This window comes from Stigmatopora argus, chromosome 20, assembly GCF_051989625.1.
Source record: "Stigmatopora argus isolate UIUO_Sarg chromosome 20, RoL_Sarg_1.0, whole genome shotgun sequence".
Classification (NCBI taxonomy): domain Eukaryota; kingdom Metazoa; phylum Chordata; class Actinopteri; order Syngnathiformes; family Syngnathidae; genus Stigmatopora; species Stigmatopora argus.
Genome location: NC_135406.1, coordinates 3,493,849 through 3,520,221, shown reverse-complemented (window position 1 = coordinate 3,520,221; position 26,373 = coordinate 3,493,849). Strand labels below are relative to the sequence as shown.

The window sequence follows — 26,373 nt, the reverse complement described above, 5'->3', positions numbered from 1 at the left end:
AGTAAAATTGTTTTGTGTTGCGCAAACATTTTGTGGCTTTTGTGTAAACTGGTTGACGGTGGCATTCACACACACACAAACACACGCAAGCCGACTCACACACCCGCGTTTTACCTGTGATCTTTCCTTAATTGTGTTTCGTATCGGTACCTGACGTCATCTACACTTTGTATTAAGATGTGCTTTGATTGTCACCTTTTTTTCGTAGCCCGGCTTATATTTGACGGTGTTGAAAAGATGAGCGGTGGTCTCGTGGGGGAGGGGCCGTTTCTCACGATAAACTTTCTTCTTTTTCGCCGCACTGTCTTTGTCTTTTCCAACGAGTCGAGAGAGTAGCGGACGCGCCCCCGAGGCCGTGTGGACGACTTTTGGAACAACGTTTTGTGACGTACACAACAAAAAACAAAGAAGGCTGCAACCTCAAAGGGGGCGGGGTTAGGGGCGGGGTCAAATCACGGGACAACATTGACCCTAGTAGTTTTGCAAATGTTTTTTTTTTCATATTTTCACGTGAATGTGAACGTCTCACCGTTTGTGTTTGACCTCTGGGTGAAAAAAAGTGGAAGGGGGGGGGGATGGCGCGGGGGTTGTACGACGCCGCCGCCGCCGCCATTGGCTGGGCAACGTGCGGGTGTACGTGTGTGTGTGCTTGTGCCAACAGCCATTGAACGGAAGCGCACCCGAATAACGAAACCTCCCGAATTGCGATGTGTTGTATTTGGAAGGCCTCCGCCCATCACGGCGACCCCCGCGGTCGACCCACCCGACCGCCCACCCCCGACGCGCCTCCGAAGAGAGGAAAAGATGACTACATTCCTGCTTTGAAAAAAGAAAAAAAAAACAATTGAATAAAAAAAATCCAAATGTTTAAGCACCACTTTTGGTCGTCATGTGAGCGTCATTATTGTGCGAAGCTCTTTTGTGTCCAGTGTGTATCCGGTGGTGTGTATCGGGGGTCCGCCGGTCGCCGTTTACTCCTCTTATCGGTCTTATAGACTTCCCTCAGCGGGGTTTCTTTGAGCGGTCCCCCTAATAGCTTCACACAAACAAACCCCCGCTAGTGTTATCAACAACTTATCAAACTAGTGTTGCTTAGCAACCAAGCTATTGACAGAGTTGATTTCATTCTTTTTTTCCCCTCAACATTGCTATGGGAACACTTGGCATCCCTTCAATGTATCCTCATTTGCCACCAGGGTGGGCTTGAGGGGGTGACCACTTTGATCGATGGTGTGTGTGTGTGCGTGAGTCGATTACCGACGCACCTCACACACACATATACACACACACACACGCACACACACACACTGGCTCCCAGCGACACAAATATTCCCCCATTGTTCCCCAGTATCACTTTGACAAGAGCGAAGGAGAGGATGTGAGCATCCAGCTCTGTTACCACGGCAACCAGGTGCTCGTAACCCCACTCGGGGGTCTTTGAGGAAACACTGAAAACTTTGATTGATATACAAATGACAAGCGAGTGCAGAGAACGGCAACACATTTTGCTCCAAAAATAACCCAAAAGATTTTCAGTCATTTTTGTGGCATGCATGACTCATTTCCGCCATGTTTATTTTTTTTTACTTCCATAAACACACAAATTATAAATATATATATATATATATATATATATATATATATATATATATATATATATATATGTATATGTGTATGTGTATATGTGTATGTGTATATGTATATGTATATATATATATATATATATATATATATATGTATATGTATGTATATGTATATGTGTATATATATATATATATGTATATGTATATGTATATGTGTATATGTATATGTATATATATATATATATATATATATATATGTATATGTGTATATGTATGTCTATATCTATATATATATTTATATATGTATATATATATCAGTGGCGGGCGGTGCATTTTCTGGTAGCGCCTTCAACGTATCAATCCAACCCTCAAAAACTATTTTATGGCTATAAAACCTCTACTGCAGCTACAGCTGCGACACATAAAAAATAATCAATAAATTAATGCACAAAAATGGGGTAAAATCCACTTCCTAGCAGCATTTAATGATTAAATACAAATACTGGAGCTTTTCAGACATTAAAACCAGGCCAGGGGGTGATTTTCCCGGGAAAAGACGGCGATGAACGTCAATGGCGTACGGGCAAACATTTCCCAAAAATGGGGTAAAATCCAGCCAAAAACAGCATTTATTGATTAAATACAAATACTGGAGCTTTTTAGACATCAGAACCGGGCCCGGAGTATCATTTCCCCGGTAAAAAGACAGCGATGAACGTCGATACGTCCATACGTGAAATGACAAAAAATGCACTAAAATACTAAAATTAGGTAAAATCCACTTCCTAGCATCATTTATTGATTGAATACAAATACTGGAGCTTTTGAGACATTACAACCAGGCCAGGGGGGGGATTTTTTCCCGGGAAAAGACAGCGATGGAAGTCAATGGTGAAACGCCAAAAATTAAACTGGGGTAAAATCCACTTCCTAGCAGCATTTTGTGATTAAATACAAACACGAGCTTAAATACAAACACTGGAGCTTTTCAGATATCAGAACTTGGCCCACAATTGAAATATTATTTAGGAATATAGCCATATTTTACTCACCAAAAATCCTTTTTACACAATATCCATCCTCCTTTCTTTCTTCCTTATTTTCTATCGCCATCGAAGCTAATGATGAAAGTGGAGGCTGTCCTGTCATATTTCCGGCATAGTCCGTTTTGAAAATGGCATTAAATCAACACAACAATATACTATTTTCTTGTGGAGCTAAGTTAGCGCGCTGAAAGTGCCCCACACACCATTTTCCCGGCTGTAACAGGCTTGCTAGCTTAGGAGTTGACCGCCCTTTCTTAATGATGTCCATTTTTTTCCTGAAAAAGTCTGTCTAGAAAATAGCTTTGTGAGCAAACAGAATCTATTTGTTTTTGCTTCTGTCGGCCATAGTGGGTGGAGTTGGCGATCTCGGCTGCCTCGGTACTGCTTTGGCCCGCCTACTAGCCAATCATAGTTTGTGAAAGCAATGACATGTCCCAGCCAGCAAAATGCTAACGCCTATGAAAAATCATTGTGGGGTTGCCAACTCGAAATCTGATTGGTTAAAAGCAACAGTCTAGTTTAATGCAGCAGAGCCCGCAAGAACTGATTGTGCAGGCTTTGAGGCAGATCTGATCTGGCAACAAATAATGGCTGAAATGTGATTGGTTAAATGCTTCAATATGAAAACACACATCTGGAAGCGGTGCAACCAGGGGGAAAAGCAATGAAAGGAAGCTAACAGACCATTTGGAATAATAAGTACGTATTGATGGACAAAATATAATATGATTCAGATATTTCTTAGGCCAGCAGAGAAGGCCTTGAAGGCCCTGACGGCCCGCCACTGGTATGTGTGTATATATATGTGTATGTATGTATATGTATGTATATGTATATATATGTATATATGTATGTATATGTATGTATATGTATATATATGTATGTATATGTATATATATATGTATATATGTATGTATATGTATGTATATGTATATATATGTATATATATGTATGTATATATATGTATATATGTATATATATATGTGTATATATGTATATATATATGTATATATGTATATGTGTGTATATATATATACATATATACACATATATATGTATATTTGTATATATATATATATATATATATACACACATATATATGTGTGTGTATATATGTGTATGTATATGTATATACACTGTATTCGTAAAGGCATTACTAATTAGATAAAAATGATATACAAGGATTATTATAATATATACTATAATTGCAAATACTTTAAAAATAGGTCAAATATGAGTTGCCATTGAAAGTGTTTAAAATGATGACAACAGCAACAGAAGAGAATTAATTTGAATTAGTTTATCTTTATTTATTTTTAAACAATATCTGCCTCGGATCATTCATTCCAAGTCACCTGATATTTTTCTCGCTCCTGATTGGCTGAGGCAACGCGGACGCAAACCTGTCACCTGCGCAACCAACCAGCGGTCAACATTGATTGCTGATCCATTTCGGCTGCGACTTTTTTCCTCACCAAACATTTTCAACTCCCATCGACGTTGTTTCTACAAGAAATCATAATAAATCCAACTAGGTAAGTCTTTTTTCAACATTAATAAAAAAAACATACATTTGTTTAACATTTTACAGTGTATTTCAGATAAGATCTCATAATAAATCACATCAGGAAAAAAACGTTTTTCCGAGGTACCAGTAAAACAACAACAACACTTCATGATACCATTTAAAAACATTGATTATGAATATATGCGAATATGTTTTAAATCCACGATGGTTAGACAGAAAATCGATGTTATAAAGTATTTCTCAGTCACTTTAAGTAAAGTTAATAGAAAAAACAGCACTCTTCCCTCCAAGCTTTTTAAAAAAAAGTTCATTTAACCTGAATTCCTGTCCTGAAAATATGATTTATATATTTTTATTTTTGGCAGCTCGTCGTACATCTTCAGGTGACGGTCATGCTCGTCCAAATGATGCAACCAAAGTACACAAGGTAGGACCAAGTTTTCCTAAATTTGCGCTCCCACGCGTCCAAAAACGGTTGAAATATCGACTATTATATTATTTTAACACTGCAATATGTCATTTAAATGCTAATCCCGTCATTATAAGTCCTTGTTTGCATATTTTCTTTCTTTGTGACTGCCTTATCTTTATAATTTAGCTTCTATTATTATCATCTCCCGTTTTGCGTGGGCAGAAATGTTAATTTTACTTGTTTAATGTCACATAGGACCTTTCTAGCTTATTAGATATGACAAAAAATCATATAAAATGATATTCTATGGTTTGTTTAATATGCCATTTTTACATATTTGTTGTATGTAATCATTAGGATCGTTATCGGTACTGATTTGATACTTGAAAGGAGTAAATCTGAGAAATAAGTGCAAATAGATATCATATTACATGCTGACGTCATCCATTATTGTTCATTTGAGCCAAGAATTGGACGTCAATTGACGTCAATGGCACTGAAACTAAAGTATTGCATGATTTGAGCTTTCTAGTTTGTATTCATATTGATTCATAGTTATATAAAATGCCTCCATGATTAATTATGAAACGTGTAATAAGAATTGCTCATAGTTACGTTTTTTAATCCATATTGCGCAATATGTACTCCGAGATTGACGTCCAATCCATTTGAAAAGGAAGGTTTGCTGCGAATTAATTATATAATTACAATGACTTTATATTCAAGAGAATGCAGTATATATTCATACAATAGTAGTACTTGGTAGTAGTTGTGTATATAGTTATTTTTTGGGATGCTGCCAACCTTCCATTTCAACTGGATTGGACGTCTAGTGCTGTCAGTAGCAGAAAATTAGTTAAAATGACCCAGATATAATAACAATAACTTTATTTTCAAGAAAGTGCAGTATCTTATATACATACAATAGTAGTACTTGGTAGTAGTTGTGTTTATAGTTATTTTTTGGGACGCTGCCAACCTTCCATTTCAAATGGATTGGACGTCTAATCCTTTTAGTAGCTGAAATTAGTTAAAATGACCCAGATATAATAACAATGACTTTATTTTCAAGCGAGTGCAGTATCTTATATACATCCAATCGTAGTACTTGGTAGTAGTTGTGTATATAGTTATTTTTTGGGACACTACCAACCTTCCATTTCAAATGGATTGGACGTCTAGTTCTATCAGTAGCATAAAATTAGCTAAAATGACCCAGATATAATAACAATGGCTTTATTTTCAAGCGAGTGCAGTATCTTATATACATACAATAGTAGTACTTGGTAGTAGTTTTGTTTATAGTTATTTTTTGGGATGCTGCCAACCTTCCATTTCAAATGGATTGGACGTCTAGGGCTGTCAGTAACATAAAATTAGCTAAAATGACCAAGATATAATAACAATGACTTTATTTTCAAGAGAGTGCAGTATTTATATACATCCAATCGTAGTACTTGTGTATATAGTTATTTTTTGGGACACTGCCGACCTTCCATTTCAAATGGATTGGACGTCTAGGGCTGTCAGTAGCAGAAAATTTGTTAAAATGACCCAGATATAATAACAATGGCTTTATTTTCAAGCGAGTGCAGTATCTTATATACATCCAATCGTAGTACTTGGTAGTAGTTGTGTATATAGTTATTTTTTGGGACACTGCCAACCTTCCATTTCAACTGGATTGGACGTATAGTGCTGTCAGTAGCATAAAATTAGCTAAAATAACCAAGATATAATAACAATGGCTTTATATTCAAGAATATGCAGTATCTATACATACAATAGTAGTACTTAGTAGTAGTTGTCTATGTAGTTATTTTTTTGTACAATTGCGTATTTTATCTCCTCATTGCCTGTGTTTACGCCTGAAAGTTCGCCAAGGGTGTCGGATTACCTTGGCTTGGCAAGAAGAGCCGTAAAACCCATTTTTTTCTTGGAGGGCGGCTTTTGTTTGGCTGTATTTTCTTGGGGTAACGCATGGGCTCCCATCACGCGAGATGAAGAGGCCGAGCTTGAGCGCCTTCGCTCTTCTTCATCTTCGTCTCATTTGCGCGCCCGCGTGCGTCTTTGCTAATAGCGTACGGCGGAGCGCGGAAAATATGCAGATGGCATCGGCGGACGCCTTTGCTGATTGCTAATGCGCCTTTACGGCGGATTGGAACCAAAACAACGCAGGCGCGTTTGATGGATGGATGCGAGTGCGAGTTTTCATCATGGCGGGCGAACCAAGTTGTTTTTTTTTGTTAAAAAAAAAGTCGGATTCCCACCTGTGCGCATTTGCACCATCAAATCGTGTCAGGAGACCCTTTGCTTTTAAACGACAAGTTCAAAGCGACTCCCGTTCAAAGGGAATCCGATTGAATTTTCACTCCCCGGGAAGCGGCGCCACGCCCTTCGCCGTGATCCGCGAGGTGAGGCTTTTTTTTTTCTCCCACATTTCAATCCATCCAGAAGGATTTCACAGGCCGAGGCATCCCACGTACAAATTTGGTCGTGTTCAACTCGACCTGACGCTTGACGACTTGTGTAATCTTCCCTTTTTTTTTTTCTGATCTTTCATGAATACTTGATCTCCCGCCGAGCGCCGAGCCGAGTGAGATCGTTGGAAACCCGAGTAAAGCGTGGCCTTGAGACGTGAGCGGTTTAAGTAACGTTAGTTTTTTTGCCGTACGTTGGCAGGTGATGACTTAGTTGGCGACGAATGGCAGTTGGGGAGGAAGTAGTCTCGGGGAAAAGATCACGCGAGTTGATTGTGGCAACGCTTGGATGGAGGTTGCTTTCAAAATAAACTCAAAACAGAAACGTTGGAGCATTGTTTTGTCATTTAGCCATTTACTACCGTATTTTCACGACTATAAGGCGCACATAAAAGTCTTAAATGTTCTCCAAAATAGACAGGGCGCCTTATAATCCAGTGCGCTTTATATATGGACCAATACTAAAATTGTTATCACGATAAAATCAAATGAATCAGTTGATAGGGTACAACGACTCTACTATTTTCCCGTAAACAAAGTACTGCGCAGTGACTGCTGGGATATGTAGGAGTTCTTTTGTCAATACACCCAATGGATTGTGGTCTGTATACATCGACATCAATAAAGCATGGAAAGCACCGTTGGAAAAGTTACACTAGCTACCAGCTAGCTACTATTTGCGAATGGATTGTGGCCGCCTGGACGAACGTATTTAACTCAGCGTTTTCGATGGACAATTGTTCAATCCGGACACAGAAAATGTGGACTTTGATGGATTTGTGGGTGATGATAACGTGAGTACATTGTAAAATGGCTAAATAAAGTACAACCAAACTCAGTTTTGCTTCCGTTGCCTTTTTAAAAACGTCCTTTAGCGTGCATTTGGTGCATGTAGCACCAAATTAGTGTGTTCGCCGTTGTAGTATATTGATACTATTTGTGCAAAGTTATCACAGCTGTCAACCTGGGTGTATTGACAAAAGGACTATATTTCCCAGCAGTCACTGGTACTCGGACGTTTCGTCGAAAGACGTTTGGTCGAACGGACGTTTGGTCGCCGGGTTGTTACTGTTGAAACCAGCTCTCAAAATTATAATCATGAGAGAGAGAGAGTGAGTTTAATATCTAAATATATAATATCAAAATATCAACAGTAAACTCTGTCATAATTTGACAGCGAGCGAACCCGGCGACCAAACGCCCAGGGACCAAACGTCCGGGGACCAAACGTCCTTCGACGAAACGTCCGGTCACGGCGGCTTATACGTGGGAAAAATACTGTACTTCGAGGAAAGTGGACGGCGACTCTGAACTTGTTGGGGTTTTTAAACGTTGAAATCATCGTGGCTGCGAGGCTAACAAAGCGTGAGAAGGAACAAACACGCCCCGAGAGCTCCCCCTAAAAAAGTGAAGCGTCGGCAGAAAGCGAATGAGTCTCCCGCGATTCGTCCCTTTTTTACAGAGGCGGCTGCCCCCTTTGACCTCTACGTTGTGGAATGTGTGTGCGCCGGGCGTAGTGAGCTGGGCGCTGAGTTGCTGAATTAGGGAGAGCGGAGGAGGGAACGCCAGTACAAAAGCTGTCAGACCGCAACAATGAGCGTGGAGAATAGTGTGTGTGTATGTGTGTGTATGTAAGTGTGTATCCAGGGAGGCGCTGAGCCGTGTTTGTGCGCGAACCCTGCAGAAAAGGGCACACGTTAAAAAAAAAAAGAGAGAAGAACCCGAGCAAGGGGAAAAGATGTTTTGTCTAGCATGACGCCTCAATACCGAACTTCCGTTGCCAGAGGAAACGGAACCCGACGTACGGAAAAGGGCCCTCGGTTCCGCGTTGTCGGGTAAAACGGCAAAAAAAGCGTCTCCAAAGAGACCACGAGCAAGATTATGGAAAGTCACGTCCGTGCCATACGCGCACAAAGCGTTTGTACATATGCGCGTGGTTAATGCGGGAACACGAGGGTACCTATGCGCGGGTTGTCCCGTCCCGTCGCGCATTATATGCACGCTCACACTTGGGGGGGGGAAATGTACTTTGGGTTGGCTCAAAGGCACGTAGGCATGGGTTTTTGCCAGGGATGCCAAAATCGGATTGGATAGTGGGTAAAGAGAATTTTCAGAGGTCGCCACCCTAAAATAAAGCGAAATAAAAACATAAAGATGGCAAACGGCTTCAAAATGAATCGTCTTGGTAAGTTCAAATGAGCAGTCAGAGAGGAAAACTCAACATTTTCATTGTTTTCCCTGTAAATTGCTAAAAAAACAACTAAAACATTGCTTTATTTTGGTTGTTTTGATGCGCCTTCATCATCTCGCCAATCAGGTCAGCTGACGCGAAATAAAAAAAGCATTTGCACTCAGATTCTCTCCTTGATTAGCGCGAGTACAAGTCAAGGTTAAACATTAACTGGAACCAAAAAGCGAATTCCTTCAATAAAAAACGGATAAAATAACGGCTATTGATAGAACTCACTATAACAAAATTATTATTTTTACAATAGTAACTTGTCAAACTCCAAAATAACTGCCACAACACATTTTCCAAACTAGTTTTATTCGCTTTCTAATTCAGCACCAGGCAAAACGCCTTATTGACGTTAAACCCGACCTCATAAAAACATCTATTTTCAAAAAGAACACGCTAATCAAACCCAGAAAAGCCACCCTAAAGATGAATAAAAATCTAACGGAAATAGAAGCTGTTATTATTATTATTGTCGTTTGCGCGAACGGCGCCCCTACTGGAATTTTAACGCCTACGTGTGCGGGAATGTCAAGGCTTTGTTTAGGTCTCTTGTTTTACGTTGTCTTCTTTTGGGGGAATTTCATTATGCAAATTACGAGTCGTTGCCGATCAGCATGGCCCCGGGCTTTTCTCTTACGCGCACACATACACACCCGCACACATACCCACACACACACCCACACACACACACTCAGACATGTATGCCAACAAACAGGCGTGACTGCTTGATGTGTCTACAGTCACAACAAGGGCAGGTGTGTGTGTGTGTGAAAACCTGCAATTGTTAGTAAACCTTGATTCTGAACTTTTGCCGGTCGGTTGGCTGTTGACATGCATAAGGGAGAACGGGGTTGCTTGTCTCATGGGTTGGTTTGCCTCACTTGATCTAACTTGCTCAGCAACTAGGCGCTTTTGCACATTATTAACTGATATAGTGTTACTATTAATAATATCCAGTTTTGCATGGAAAAATTATCTTCTCATTTCATACTTTGTGGACTATATTTACAATATACAGTGATACCTCGACATATGAACTTGATGCGTTCCGGGACTGAGATCGTATGTCGAGCTTTTCGTAACTCGAGCGAACGTTTCCCATTAAAATTAATTAAAAACAAATGAATTTGTTCCAACCCTCTGAAAAAAACACCAAAAACAGGATATTGGATTGGAAAATATGTTTTATTACTTCTAATTTTGCCATCTATTAACAAAGTAACACATAACTAGTGGTTTAATAGTAATAAAATGTGTTTAATAGAAGTAAAATTAGATGCATTTTGCAACAACGCACTCGTAAACCAACAAACAAATTTAAATGAACTTGGATTAATATATACAGACACACTCAAACATATGTTTAATGTAACTTTACGCAAAACTGAATTCTAATTTTGTTTTAATCTTTTGTTACCTTCGTTTTCTGGGTTAGCGGTTTGCCACGCCTCCACCCTCACGTTCGCTATCGATGGCCTGTTTGCGCTTGTATTCCCTTCAAAATATTCCGAAAATGATGCACACAAATGTACTCACAAAAGGATAACGCACGACCACTTGCCAACGAGAAGTAGTCTTGAATTAGCAATCGCTTATCGTAGGTCGAGTTACCACTGTAAGTCCTTACATCGCCAAAAGTTGACCTCCGCGGACCCCAAACAAGTAAGTAATGTACGTATTTGTATTTTTTGCGGTCACCCCGACATTGCGATCCAAAAAAATGGCGGTCTAGCGCCAATCTAAAACGAAATAGACGTCCTTTGCTAACATCGGCAACTCGGTCCTTTCAAAAAACCCATAAATCACCTAAATTTGCGGCATGATTTTCATGTAAAAAGTCCATTGCTACAGTGTAATATAGAAGAAAAAAAAACGTATTCACTAGAGGTCAAACTACACACTGACGCACACACTCGCCGATACACAAAAGACCAGAGCGCGACCCCATGTGGATGTGACCCCGTGACCCCGCCGTCATACGCGGGGCCCATCTGCCGCCGACAAACGCAGAAGGAGGGTCCGTAAAGGGTGTGGAATAGAAGAAGAATGCGTCTTCACGGTGCATTTTGAGTCGGGACCCGGCGCAGATGTGCTTTTTAGAGGGGCTTGCGTTCGCTGGACGCCGCGTACAAAGACGGGCGACGGACAAGTATGGCTTTGGCGGCCCCCCGGGCTTGTCTTTCCACCCGGCGCCCTCTCCAGCCTGGATACGGTAAATAAAGCCCATAGTCATGGAAGCAGGCTGACTACTGTCCTGAATGTGGAACAGATGAGGGACAGAAGGGGGGACAAAGACATCGGCGGTGCCGGGGGAAGAGGAGAAACAACTAGGTTCACGCCGTGGTACAAAAAAAACGCTTTTATAGGGTGGTCCATGTAGAAATAATCATGAATTAGGGTTTTTTTTGTATTAAAATTGACCTGACAGAGGTCTTTTGGAGTGGTTGACGTTTTACTTTGGAGTATTTTCTTGATGATTAAGCCCCTCCCATAAGTTGAGTTGCCTTCCAGATGAATTTGTTTTGGTTAGTCAGACTATCACGTGACCCGAAGATTTCAAGGTGACTCATCTACGTGCAGTATGGTAAAAATAACAACAACAACTGCATAGTGACGCGCTCTAGTTGTAAAATCCATTGTAAAGTTTTCTTTGTTTGACGTCCAAATCAATTCCAAAAATTAAATGAATGTCCCCGAGGTTGTTTTAAAAGGAGCCAATGAACGAGGAAAATAAAGTCCAACTTTAATTCAATTAAGATCTTTTTTTTCTCCATTAGAGGAAAAAAAATAGCCCCGAGTCAAGCTACTTTTTAAGGATGCACACGTCAATTCTGTTTATGAATGCAGTACATTTCAATGTCATTAACTTGTGGCGCTGAATAAAATAACTTTGATTTGAAATCATTTCACCTGAGCCCAAAAAGAATAAAGGGGTTATTTTTAAAATAGCTTTTTAGACGGAAGGGAACGTCATCTCCCAGCGGGTGCCGTCGTTACCTCGCCCCCGAGTATAAGACGACGTCATATTTCCCGCAGACGCCATCCTTCCACGAGGCATCTCATTTCCTCTCGGCCTCCAGGGACCAGAGCGTGGATAATTGCGATCCGCATGAGGGGGAGGGACGCTATTGGCTTGTAGTGCCCTGCCGTTGCCAGTCTGGGCGCCGCTCCAGGGCGCTCGGTTGGCACCACCTGGGCGACTCTGCTTGCGTCTCCTTGAAAAAAAGTGGAGAACGAAAGTATGCCGCGTTAAGCGGGTCGCCAGCGTTGTCCAAATGACACACTTGCAAGACTGAAAAACACGGAAAACTATTTATGACATTAGATTGTTTGTTTTAAGTCAGCTTATTCATAGTAAACTACCGTATTTTCACGACTATATGGCGCATCGTATTTTTAGCCACAGTGTCAGTAACGAGTGCTATTTCTGTGTTTTAAACACACAAAGGTGTTTCGCAAGGCTGTGTTGATGCCGATCGCCAGGCCACAATCCATTCGCAAATAATAGCTAGTTAGTAGCTAACATAACTAGCCCGGTGCTGCCTGCCACCCTTCGTCAAGCTGTGCTGATGTCGATGTATACAGGCCACAATCCATTGGGTGTATTGACAAAAGAACTACATTTCCCAGCAGTCACTGCGCAGTACTTTTTCTACAGGGAAAATAGTAGAGTCGGGGGCTGCTTGCCGTAGTTGTCCTATAGACTGATTTATTTTATTTTATCGTGATAACAATTTTAGTATTGGTCCATATATAAAGCGCACTGGATTATAAGACGCCCTGTCTATTTTGTAGAAAATTTAAGACTTTTTTGTGCGCCTTATAGTCGTGAAAATACGGTAAATACTAAAATTTCAGTTTCCTAAAATTTTTGGAAATAATGGAGAAGGATTCAAACAGTCCAATGATTAATACGGTTAGTTAGTTTGGACACCCCAGGTTGTATTCATTGGTGAATTTATCTATTATAGTTTGTCTTATTTTTTGCCTATTTTGACGTAATTCATTTTTCTCTAGTTTTTATTGGGTTTAATTTTTGAAAGGATTTATTTTAGGGTAACTTGTATCCGTTTTAGTTTTTGGTCAATTTGATTTTCTGCCAGTTTTAGGACTCAAAAAGAAATTCACAAAAATGTCCTACAACATTTTAGAGTACGTTAAAATTTTGTTTTTCTCCCCTAAGTATCATTTTATTTACGCCATTTTCGTTCAAAAATAACCTCGAATTGAAGTCAATTCTGACATTCTGACAAACCAGGCTACGATAAACCATCCCTACTTCTAGTTTGTCTTTTTTTGTCAAAATCAGGTAGCCTCGGTATCATACCGCCATCTCATCCCAAGCTAGATGGACACCTTTAAGCAAACCGTAATCGCCCGCCATTTTTTTTCCGTTTTCATTCCGCCATGTACAAAAGCTTCAAAACGAACTTTCTTGTTTGTGCACCGAAAACGGTTAACGGTCGCAGCACGCGAAAAACAACCCCGTGCGAACACACACACCCGCGTTAAAAGACCGAGTGTACCAATTTAATTAAGCGCCATGTGAATAATTCAGTTGGAGCCTCTGGGCTGAAGATAATGATAACGATTAGGATAATAATGTTTGTTTTTTCGTTTTTCTTTAAAATTGCATTAAGACATCAATATTCCGCTTTCTCTCGTCACGCAAACGTATTAAGGAAGTTTTCCGATCCCGTCAGTCGATGGCGGTGTGCGACCTTGTCCGTCGTGAGCTCCCGCTGGAGCGATCAAAGCCGACCAGTGCTGACTTGAGCCGATCAATAATAGATAATGTGATTACCGCTGTCTTCCACTGTGTGGCTTCCATCAACTTCTGATTAGTCCATGATTGCCTATTCTTTAGCGGACGTATGGAATCAGTCGTCTATTCGCCGTGGCTGTATAATCATTGATTAATGCCTGGGAGCGGTAATTGTCCGCCATTGTTGGCCAGGCGGGTCCTGCTTTTTAAAAATATGTATTTATGTATTTTTGGGCCATTTCTGAAAGGGAGAGTTGGTAGAATTGTAACCAATATGATCCGAAAGTAGAATATTATATTCACTTAAATTATGATATGCTATTTAGTGGACTACGTTGTTGTTATGGCCTTTTTTTGCCCATTACCGTATTTTCTTGCATATTTGTCGCAAAAAAATGATGACTGAATCAACGATACGGCTTATATGCGCACAAATTAGACTTGACATGCACAAAACTGCAAGGTGATAAAGACGGAACGCCATAATGCAAGACGATGCGGCCGATACGGTCATTTATTTCAAAATAGAGAAAAGATAAACAGATAAAAACACAAGAAATTCAAGAAAAAAATAATATCTCAGAAATACCATTATGCGATGATTTTTCTGAAGATTTTCCCTTCAGAGTAACACATTTGTACTCCATTAAAACTATGAATATGGAGGTGAAAATTCAGGGGCCGGCTTATACGAGGGAAATTGTCAAATTCAACCATTTTAAGGCAATTTTAAGGGTACTGTTGGGGTTATTCTGGGATATAATTATATATGTGCGTATTAATCATATGTATGTGTGGAATATTAATCTTTATATGTATATGTGATACATTAATCATAAGCAGACGAAAGCTCAGTATAACAAGGACACTCCCCCTTTCCTGCAGCTGGCTCCGAGGACATTTAATTGTTTTTAGGACTATTGACCTGACAGATCACCGAGTCCCGGGCCGAGGTCTGTTGATCAGAGTTCGCAATGAAGATCTGTGAAGGACTCTTAAATTGCTTTGACTTGTATTCCGGCAGATGGCGATAATCGAATCAACTTCCGAAAATACTCGCATATTGTTTAAAAATACTGTCGCTCGGTTCACCTTTTATGGAAATTATTATGCTTACTCGTGCAAATTCTTACGCAGTTGTTTTTGGTTTCCGATCAGATATGAAATTGTTGTGGCAGTTGTTTTTTGACCTTAATTGTTATCTTATGCAATTGTTTGAATAAGATAACCTTAAGTGTTATGATTATGTGCGACTAAATGGACAGAGGAGGATGCCTTTCTTAAGATTATGTTTCCGACTTCTCTCCTTTTATTAAAGTATATCTATTAATAAACGTATCAGGTACGGCTTATAATAATACAATAAGCGAGAAAATACAGTAATTGACTTATCAATAACCATTCATTTATTAAAAGAATTCAGAGGAGTCTTTTCGACATTGTTGCCCCCAAATAGTCCAAATATCAAATTTTCTATTTGCATGCTTAAAAAAAATAAAACATCAAACACTGTAGATATTAGATATATTACATTCACAATTGTGTGATGAAGTAAAATCCCCCAAAAAGTTCATATTTCAAGCATCGATCAACCTCTTTAAAGCTTCCATCCTATCTGTCCGTTCGGGGAGCCCCGGCCCACGGGGGGGGGGGCTCTCCTTCTGGGATATGGCCAGAGGGGAGGGGTCCATCTGGGAGGGTGAACACGGTGGAGTCGGACCATCGCGTCCAATGGCTTGATAGATGGCTCGGACAACAGATTGCTCCACTGTGTTGTTGAAGAACTTCCAAGTGCCTCTTGTGTCCCCTTAGCGTCAGCCTCATTTGATTACTTGCCTAAAGGGACCCCGTAGATCAATAAATGACTCCGCTGGCCCCCCAACCCACAAAGACCCTCACTGTCTGTCGCACCAATGCAGCTCATTCAAGCCAAGCTGTCAATCATAAAAAGCAGGGACAGGTCCAGTCTGGCTCATTCTATGTAGGACATGGACTGGCTAGCTGAAGTGGGAGGGGCTAAATGAGATATTTTTAGTTGGTATGGTCCATCTGGTAAGCGGGATGAACTATTACTTCCTGTTCTTTACGATCATTCTGCAAACGGGAGCAGGTGGACTTGTGTCAATCATCCTTTCCGCCATTTGCTTTTTCAAAAAGTGCAGCTAATTGGCTAGAAGTGGCGGAGGTTGGCTTAGATGGTGTCGCCCACCTCCCGTTGGGGGCACCACTTCTCACTGTCCGGATATCGGGTTAACCGCTGCGCTCAAGGGCCCTTTGACGGCCCACGCAAGGGGGGGTCCGCAACGTTTTATCATCGAGAAATGCGCCCAAGAGGTGGGTTAATGTGAGCCGTTGTTTTGCAACCACCCGCCGCCTCTTCAACTCCATTAGGGACGCGAGTGTGGATAGGCGTCCAATCCGTTGGACCTGGGAGGGCAGTTTAATGAATAAATACGTATTATGAACTAAAGGTATTGACTGTAATTCCTTTTCACTTTGAACTAAACAGGAATAATGAGCTTGGAAGAAGACCATAAAAACGACATGGCCAAGGACGAATAAGTTTCATATTTCAATTTTCCCGTAGATCACATAAAATGGAGCCTTTTAAATACAGTGGTACCTCGACATACGATCTTAATCCGTCCCGAGACTAACTCGAGCGAACGTTTCCCATTGAAATGAACTAAAAACAAATTAATTTGTTCCAACCCTCTGAAAAAACACCAAAAACAGGATATTGGATTGAAAAAAGTTTTATTTCTTCTAATTCGCCATATATTGACAAAGTAATAAATAACGAGTGGTTTAAAAGTAATAAAATGTGTTTAGTAGATGTAAAATTAGACGCATTTCGCGGAGGGGATAGACAACGGGGGGATTTTATCCATGGCAACAACGCACTCGTAAACGAACAAATTTAAATTAACTTGGATAAATATATACAGACACACTCAAACATACGTTTAATGTAACTTTACACAAAACTGAATTCTTTTTTTTTTATTACCTTTGTTCTGGTCGGGTTAGCGGTTTGCCACGCCTCCACCCTCACATTCGCTATCGATGGACTGTTTGCTGTTGTTGGAGTAATCATTATTATAAATGTGTTTGAAGTTTTATTAGGGGGATCATATGCAAATTTATAATATAGGGGGGAATGTTGGAGTAATCATTATTATAACTGTGTTTGCAATGAATATAAAGCCTTATAATATACATGCTTACTATATTAATCAATATATTTGCTTATTAGGAATAGTAATGCTCATCCTAAATGTGTAACTATATTAAACAATATATATATATATATATATATATATATATATATATATATATATATATATATATTGTTATAATATACATGCTTACTATATTAATCAATATATTTGCTTATTAGGAATAGTAATGCTCATCCTAAATGTGTAACTATATTAAACTATATATATATATATATATATATATATATATATATATATATATATATATATATATATATATATATATATATATATATATAGTATATATATATATATATATTGTTTAATATAGTTACACATTTAGGATGAGCATTACTATTCCTAATAAGGAAATATATTGATTAATATAGTAAGCATGTATATTATAAGGCTTTATATTCATTGCAAACACATTTATAATAATGATTACTCCAACAGCTGTTGTATTGCCTTCAAAATATTCCGAAAATGATGCACACAAATGTCCTCACAATAGGATAAAGCACGACCACTTGCCAACGAGAAGTAGTAGTCTTGAATGAGCGATCGTGGTAGCTAACAGGTTAAGGAAGGAATAACAACCTACCCACGTATTGATTCTGGGTAATGACGTTTTTTTCTGAGAAAGGGTCCCATTGCCTATGGGTGTTGTGTGCATGAGTATACTTCATTACCCAGAAAGCCCTCTTTTTGCCGGGTCGAAACTCGTCTGAATAAATCGTTCAGTCCTCGTAGATATAGTAGCTATACACGAAATAGATGCGGCAAAAAAGACAGTGCGCTACAATGATAAACACCCTCTCATGTCATGGCCACCTGGCTTGGTCGCATCTCGAAATTTTAATCGTATTATTCGATCGAAATTTCCGTCGCACCACGAGCTGTTGTATCACGAGGCACCACTGTAAACTGAAATGTCACTCATCGACTATTTTACCCCCCACGGGAATAGCCCCTTTCTTTTATGACGTGATTTACGGTCTTAAAGAAGAGCAGCACATTTAGGACATGACACGACACCCAACTCCGGCACCCCTTCCCATTCAACTGTCCCACGCAGACGGCGGTCAAAAGACCCCCCCTCCCCACGTGCCAGTTAACCTCCCTAACGAGGCGACGCGGCGGGTCACGTCGTCAGGTTTCATGTCCGCCCACGCCAACTGGTGTAATTGACTTACTGATGGACTGTCTGGGCAGACGCCGTGCATGCTGGGATGGCGTGGGCGTGGAATCCACATAGTTGCCGGACTTTAAGCATGACTACAACAACACTCTCGTAATTGTTGCTAATTGTAGACGTCCTCTGAGATCGTATATCAACCCTAGATTAAAAAAAATGAAACTAGATGTTGATAACATAGACCAGGGGTCGGGAACCTTTTTTGAAAGAGAGAGCCATAAACAATTCTTATTTTCTAATGTTATTGCTAAAGAGCCATTTCCAGAATTTAAAAGTAAAAATGTATGAAAATGTGCGATTTTTTTTCTGTCATTTCACCACTTTTTAATCACAAAAAGTCTCTGATTTCTTTTGACAACATTGTTATGATGTTGCTAATCAATCAGTATTAATGAAATGAGTAATGAAAAACTAAATTATGATTAAAGTGGTGTTAGAGCTAGTCTTAACGCCACAGTGTCGACGTGACGCTCCTATTGGTGCGTTCAGGACTCGGCTCTCTCACTAGTGATTTTCATATTTTACCTCACAGGTTAGTGGAGAGCCATATGCACCCATGGAAAGAGCCACATATGGCTCCCGAGCCGTAGGTTCCCTACCCCTGACATAGACTCTTATCAGGGAGTTAATTTCCCGCACGTAAACACATACTCACTTCCTGACTTAATGTTCCCCCTCGCTGAGTTTTTGTAATTGTCAGGATGGGCGTGTCTCGTCTCCTTATTCGCCGCGATCATCTCCACTGCACCGCTGTTAATAACCCCACTCCCAGCATTAATTAGTCGTTTATAAATAAAGGAATATAAATTAAGGAAGGGGGCGGGAGGGGAGGTGTTGTCATCCGAAATTAATTTCTCACTCCGACACTCACGGGGGTGTGGACGGCCAATAAGGGTGTTTTTTTTCCTTTTTTTTTGCGTAGAACTCAGACACTCGACGTAAAACGCCGTACTCCGAGGAATGATAATTGCTCGGGAATGCTTTAATCGGCGCTCGCGGTTGGGGGCGGGGGGGATTACTTCTGGTCCGCGTCGGGCCGGCGCAACACGCCGTATGTTTACGGTACCCGAGTGCCGGGTGTTTTGGTAGCCTCGGGAGCGTGACAAGTGGGAGTTGTAAGATTTATGGGTGTGCGGGGTGTGCGTGTGACCTCGACAACGAGGCCGAGTCACAGTCGTAGAAAGCGTATCTATCGACTATTAAAAACGCACGCGCAGAAGTTGGGTGTTTACATCCCACGGCTCCCGGGAGTCTTATTGCCGTTCCCTTAAACGGACCGTAAGTCGGACCTCTGGGTTCTGCGCGATAAGATATGGCCGCTATTAGCGTTCAACGTTGTTGAGGGTGATAGATTGCGTGCGCCGGCGTGGAGTCAAGAAGATAGGATAGCGCCGCCAGGACATTTAGCAGAGAGGTGATGTGCTAACGGCGCTCGATTGTTTGGTTTTTAATATGCGAACGTTAATTTCCCTGGCCGGTCTTTAGACTTTATTAGAATCGCGATTGGCCCAACACGCCAACACCGTGACTGGATGTTTCGTTGAAAGACGTTTGGTCCCCGGACGTTTGGTCCCCGGACGTTGGTCGACCGGATGTTTGGGAGAACGGACGGGCCGTCGACTGGATGTTTGGTCGACCGGACATTTGGTCAAAATTATAATTATGAGAGAGAGAGAGTTTAATATCTAAATATCTAATATCAAAAAATGAACAGTAAACTCTCTGTCATAATTTGACAGTGAGCGAACCCGGCGACCAAATGTCCGTTCTACCAAACCTCCGTTCTACCAAACCTCCGTTCTACCAAACGTCCGGGGACCAAACGTCCGGGGACCAAACGTCCGGGGACCAAACGTCCGGGGACCAAACGTCTTTCAACGAAACGTCCGAGTGCCCGCCAACACACCCTCGTGAAGCTTTCCGATTGGACAGTTGGCTGGCTTGCAGCTTTCTCCCTGGCCTTGCGTCGGTATTTCAATGCTCGTTCAATCATTCATTCATGTCTGGCTGGCGTTCCACAGGGCTACGAGCTAAGCCCTATCTTTTTGTCGGTTAAAATAGACCTCTATCGTCACCAATGGCGGCCGACGAGTACAAAACATCAGAATTAGAGCTGCTTTTCTCCGGCACTTCCAATGTGAACTGTGCATTTTCACTTGAGTGGTTTTAGCACAGTTGTCAGGAATAATGCTTACCTCGCCGTGCAGTGTTTCCAAACTCTGCCTCAGCGCTATCGCCTTGAACGCGTCCTTGACCGAGATGTTCCCTGCGAAAAGTGCTTTTAATTATTGAGGGTGTCGCCCTACGGGCTGGCAGATTTCCACTTTTGCCCCCCACACTCAAAGAAAGTCGCTGTTAACGCACCCACCTACCCAGTAAAACGCGCACTGTCCGGTTAATGACTGGATTCACGCACCGGCCACTTGCCGTATTTCTCCGTGTAAACGCAACTGGAGCGAGGATGCGCGTACACCGCCTCCGACATGCATGACATGCGCACACATAATGACGCACACTCGTCGGGAGGCGCACAAAAGGGCCTCGAACGCAGACGCGGACCATTTGCCGTATTTCTTCTATTCACTGCATCCCGTCCGGCTGTCAGCGGGCTGTCAGTGTGTTGTGTTGCCAGGAGAGTAGCCCCGCCCCCTGGCCAACAATAAAACATGCCTTTAAAATGTCAGCGGCTCCCCAAAGAGCTCGGGCAGAGGCAACTAATCGATTCGCATTAGTTGTTCAATTGACTTTGGCTTGAACTTAACTCTGACGACTCCCCTTTTATTCTATTCTCTCCATTCCTTTTTGCACAGTTTTTTTTCTCGACTTTATGACAAAAAGACTGTTCTGATCGATCAAATGCAAAGAAATGAAAAATTGGCATTGCTATATTGTTGTCTGCACGTGTTGCGCCACTATTTGTGATCAGTTGTGGGTTTTTAGATGGCAACTTTTCCCTCCTGTTTGTTTTATGGTAAATCATTGACTAGCATTGTGATAAATATTGAATTCATTTGAATTGGGGGGGCTACTCGGACATTTCGTCAAAAGACGTTTGGTCCCCGGACGTTTGGTAGAACGGACGTTTGGTCGCCGGCCAGGTTTTTACTGTTGAAACCAGCTCTCCAAATTATAATAATGAGAGAGAGAGAGTTTAATATCTAATATCAAAATATCAACAGTAAACTCATAATTTGACAGCGAGCGAACCCGGGGACCAAACGTCCATTCGACCAAACGTCCGGGGACCAAACGTCCGGGGACCAAACGTCTGGGGACCAAACGTCCGGGGACCAAATGTCTTTTGACGAAACGTCCGGTCACGCACACACACACTGCACCACAGCGTCAATTTTTCAAAAATATGGACAGAAAAGCAAACTAATGCAGAAATACTCCTGTATAATCTGGACTATAAGACACACTTGTTTTTTTAATATTTGGCTGGATCTGCCTGTGCTTATTTTTTCTACTGTTCCCTATTTTACCATTACTTTAATGTTTGGTTTCTGATTAATTTATATTCTTTGGCTAGTGGGAAAAGGTAGTCGTGTTCGCGAGTGGTGTAATATTGTCTCTTTTAGCGGGTTGCTTAGTAGCGCGCTTTTTTGGCTGGCGGCTGCTTTTCCGATTAGACGTGATGTATGATAGCTGTGTTTTGATTCTGGAAAAAAATCTATTCCAACCTGAGCCAGCCGTGCGAACCCGGTGACCAAACGTCCGTTCGACCAAACGTCCGGTCACGGGGGGAATTAGAGTGAAAAATTCCATGATAAACTTGCACATTTTTGTTGTTTAGCGCCCGGAAAAGCATTGGAAAGTTGTATTTGTGTGTGCGGTTTTCAGTGAAAACACTTTGGTCACGTCAATTTGGCCCACGTTGCACCCCGGGCTTGCTTATCTGGCTCGGCGCTGTTTTCACAGACGCCGGTTGACACCCGGGACCCCCTCCGTTGGCCGGGGGTCAGAGAGGAGGAAAGTGGAGAATAGAGCGAAGGGCCAGGGTTAAGCCCCGGGTGAAAAGACTCCTCGGTTAATATGGCCAATGCTCCCCCTGCCCTTAACTCGGGCCTAAACAAATATGGCTGCCATTAATGAACAACACGTCTACATCTTGATCCATTTTTTTTTTGGGTTCGCCGTGCTGCGAAACTCAAGTATTTCCATCCGTGGCGAGAATATGCAGGTTTAGGCGACGCTAGCAAGACGCAGCGTGAAGCAGATGGGACATTTTTCCCTTACCTTCTCCATTTTAAAACTCTGCAACTCCTAATTAGCACTCTGGAGCGCATGCAGGCTTTCCACATGTGCATATTTTGCGGCGCGTACGCGCCACATTGCTGCATTTTGACGGACGGCGTGGGTGTTGCTTTGCAATAAAAGTCCAACTAAGGGCGCCACATGGGAGCGTTTATCTCGCGACAGACCACTTCTGTCTAATTAGCGTTAAAAATCACGGCGACTCTTCGCAAACGTGTGCGTGTCCCGCCGCGCATTTTTGTTTTTGCTTTGTGTGGTTTTAAAAGGCCACGCAGGTCCGTTTTCATTCGGGCTGGCAAAAAGTACTCCATCTATATTAAAGTAGTCGTAGTGGAGATAAAACTAAACATCTTGGATAAAAAGAACGTGCTTAACATAATAATTTAAAGCGGGCAAGTTGATGTCGATGGCCTTTTCCATATTATCATATACAGTGGCAGGCCGTCAGGGCCTTCAAGGCCTTCTCTGCTGGCCTAAGAAATATCTGAATCATATATTAAATTTTGTCCATCAATATTTATTAAATGATTCCAAATTGTCTGTTAGCTTCCTTTCCTCCTGGTTGCACTGCTTCCAGATGTGTGTTTTCATATTGAAGCATTTAACCAATCACATTTCAGCTATTATTTGTTGCCAGGGTCAGAAATCTGCCTCAAGGCCTTCATAATCAGTTCTGCAGGCTCTGCTGCATTAGACAAGCGTCGATAAGACTGTTGCTTTAACCAATCGGATTTCGAGTTGGCAACACCACAATGCCTTGTTGCAGGCGTAGGGATATGTCATCGCTTTCACCAACTATGATTGGCTAGTGATTAGCCAGAGCTACCAAACTGTATCTGGAGCTAGCTGCACAAGCAAATATATTGTTGTGTTGATTTAAAGCCATTTTCAAGACGGACTATGCCATAAATACGACAGGACAGGCTCGACTTTCAGCATTAGCTTCGATGGCGATAGAAAAGAAGGAAGAAAGAAAGGAGGATGGATATTGTGTACAGTTAAAAAGGATTTTTGGTGAGTAAAATATGGCTATATACCGAAAAAATATTTCAATTGTGGGCCCGGTTCTGATATCTGAAAAGCTCCAGTGTTTGTATTTAATCACTAAATGCTGCTAGGAAGTGGATTTTACCCGTTGAAGGCGCGACGAGAAAATGCACGGACCGCTACTGGCATAACATAAAATAGTCCTATGACTCTGGAGTGTGTTGCGTTCAGGTGCACCCTCAAAAAGGAAGGACAAATATCTTGCAGGAGCTTACGTCGTGCTCGGCCTTTTAATTTTTGGACATTTGATGTTTTTTATTTTTTATTTTTTAGAAAGTCTCCCCATAATTGCGCCACCTCGCCGGCCAAATGCCAGCATGTCATCTGAGCAGGAAATTACAGCGGAACACGAGGGTTTATGGATACGTGGAGACGGATGATTAGGTGCTCGGAGAGCATCAGACAAAATCTACCCTGGCTAGATTGCGCTTTCTATTTATATATTCTCAACACAGGTTGAAATGAACGTTGCGTGGTCCTTGTTTTGCTGGCAAAATGGCATCCCGCTGAGGTATAAACCGTTTTAATGAAGAAAAGGTGTGTGTTGAATACTTTGCAACCCCTAGTTCACTTCCAATAAACTCGCCATGACGTTATTCCATGCGTGTGTGTATTGTCCCAAGGGGGCTTCCATCTAAGCTTTGACATTTCCCCACAATATTGCGGCGTTGGGCCCCCTATAGGATGAACACCAGACACTTATGTCTATACTCTCACATCATTACTCTCTCGTATAGATTTTTGCGTTTGCCGTGCATGACATCCCTTGTCCAACTGATACAAAATCATTTCAAATTTTGAAAAGAGCTTTCTGATAGGTTTATTAGTGAAAATCGTCCTGGCTCGTCCTCGCCATCGTGACATTCTGAAGAAACGGCATCCTCCTCCGTCCATTTAGTCGCGCATAATCAAAACACTTAAGGTTATCTGATTCAAACAATTGCATAAGCTAACAGAATAACAATTAAGGTAAAAAACAACTGCAACAACAATTGCATATCAGGTCAGAAACCAAAAACACCTGCGTAAGAATTTGCACAAGTAAGCATAATAATTTCATATAAGGTAAAAACCGAGTGACAGTATTTTGAAACAATATGCGAGTATTTTCGGAAGTTGATTCGATTATCGCCATCTGCCGGAATCCAAGTCAAAGCAATTTAAGAGTCCTTCCCAGATCTTCATTGCGAACTCCGATCAACAGTCCTTTGGTTCCGGGACTCGGTTATCTGTCAGGTCAATAGTCCTGAAAACAATTAAATGTCCTCGAAGCCAGCTGCCATGAAGAGTGACCTCGGTCCCAAATTGGAATAAAGCTCCTATACATTATTAATGATTAATGCTCATATAATAACATCCCAGAATAACCCCAACACTATCTGTACCATGATGATTTGCACTCGCCGGCCAAACAAAATGATTCAGCGGGCCAGATGTGGGCCCTCGACCGCAGATTTAACCAGCCAGATCTACTGAATTAATTATAAATATCTGCACAAAACGAGAGCCACATTTGCATTTATTGATGACGATTAGCCGTGAAATCCCACTGGGACGTGGTAACTTATTAATTAACGTGACATGTTATTTTTTTTTTACCAGAGATGCGGGGAATTTGCTATCTATTATGTAACAATAGCCTCTTCGCTGCCAACACATCAGACCCAGAAAGTCATTAAAATGTATGTGTGATGTATTTCCATATCTCTATGGCTTATGCTAGTAAATAGTACATAACGTGGCTTGTGCGTGGAGTAAAGGGGGGGGGGGTTATGTATTACTTTCACTTCCAATATCGACAATCTAAAGCTTTCGGATCCTGAAAGGCTCATAAATCTCGCCGCTTTTCAATAAATCTCAATCGGGTGCTTGTATAGACAGCAGTGGCAAGCCGTCAGGGCCTTCAAAGCCTTCTCTGCTGGCCTAAGAAATATCTGAATCATATATTATATTTTGTCCATCAATACTTATTAAATAATTCCAAATTGTGTGTTAACTTCCTTTCATTGCTTTCCCCCCCTGGTTGCACTGCTTCCAGATGTGTGTTTTCATATTGAAGCATTTAACCAATCACATTTCAGCCATTTTTTGTTGCCAGGGTCAGAAATCTGCCTCAAAGCCTTCACAATCAGTTCTGCAGGCACTGCTGCATTAAACAAGCGTCGATAAGACTGTTGCTTTAACCAATCAGATTTCGAGTTGGCAACACCACAATGCCTTCTCGCAGGCGTAGGGATACATCATCGCTTTCACCAACTATGATTGGCTAGTGATTAGCCAGAGCTACCAAACTATATTTGGAGCGAAATGCACACGCAAATATATTGTTGTTGATTTAAAGCCATTTTCAAGTTCCGGTTGTAATGTCTGAAAAGCTCCAGTATTTGTATTTAATCACTAAATGCTGCTAGGAAGTGGATTTCACCCCATTTTTGTGCATTGATTTATTGATTATTTTTTTATGTGTCATAGCTGTAGCTGCAGTCGAGGTTTTATAGCCTTAAAATAGTTTTTGAGGGTTGGATTGATTTGTTGAAGGCGCTATGAGAAAATGCAACTTATAGACAGAAAATATGAGCGTCGCTTATTTCTTTGGC

At 41.3% G+C, this 26,373-nt stretch overlaps 1 long non-coding RNA gene across 1 annotated transcript in view; it reads left to right on the top strand.

Moving 5' to 3' along the window:
- Positions 1 to 4,026: 4,026 nt before the first annotated feature.
- LOC144066255 (uncharacterized) overlaps positions 4,027 to 26,373 on the top strand; it is an 80,076-nt gene continuing 57,729 nt past the window's right edge. Inside the window, exons 1-2 of the long non-coding RNA XR_013297425.1 lie at positions 4,027 to 4,164; positions 4,523 to 4,584. This is a non-coding gene — a long non-coding RNA (uncharacterized LOC144066255). The remainder of the gene's footprint in view (positions 4,165 to 4,522; positions 4,585 to 26,373) is intronic.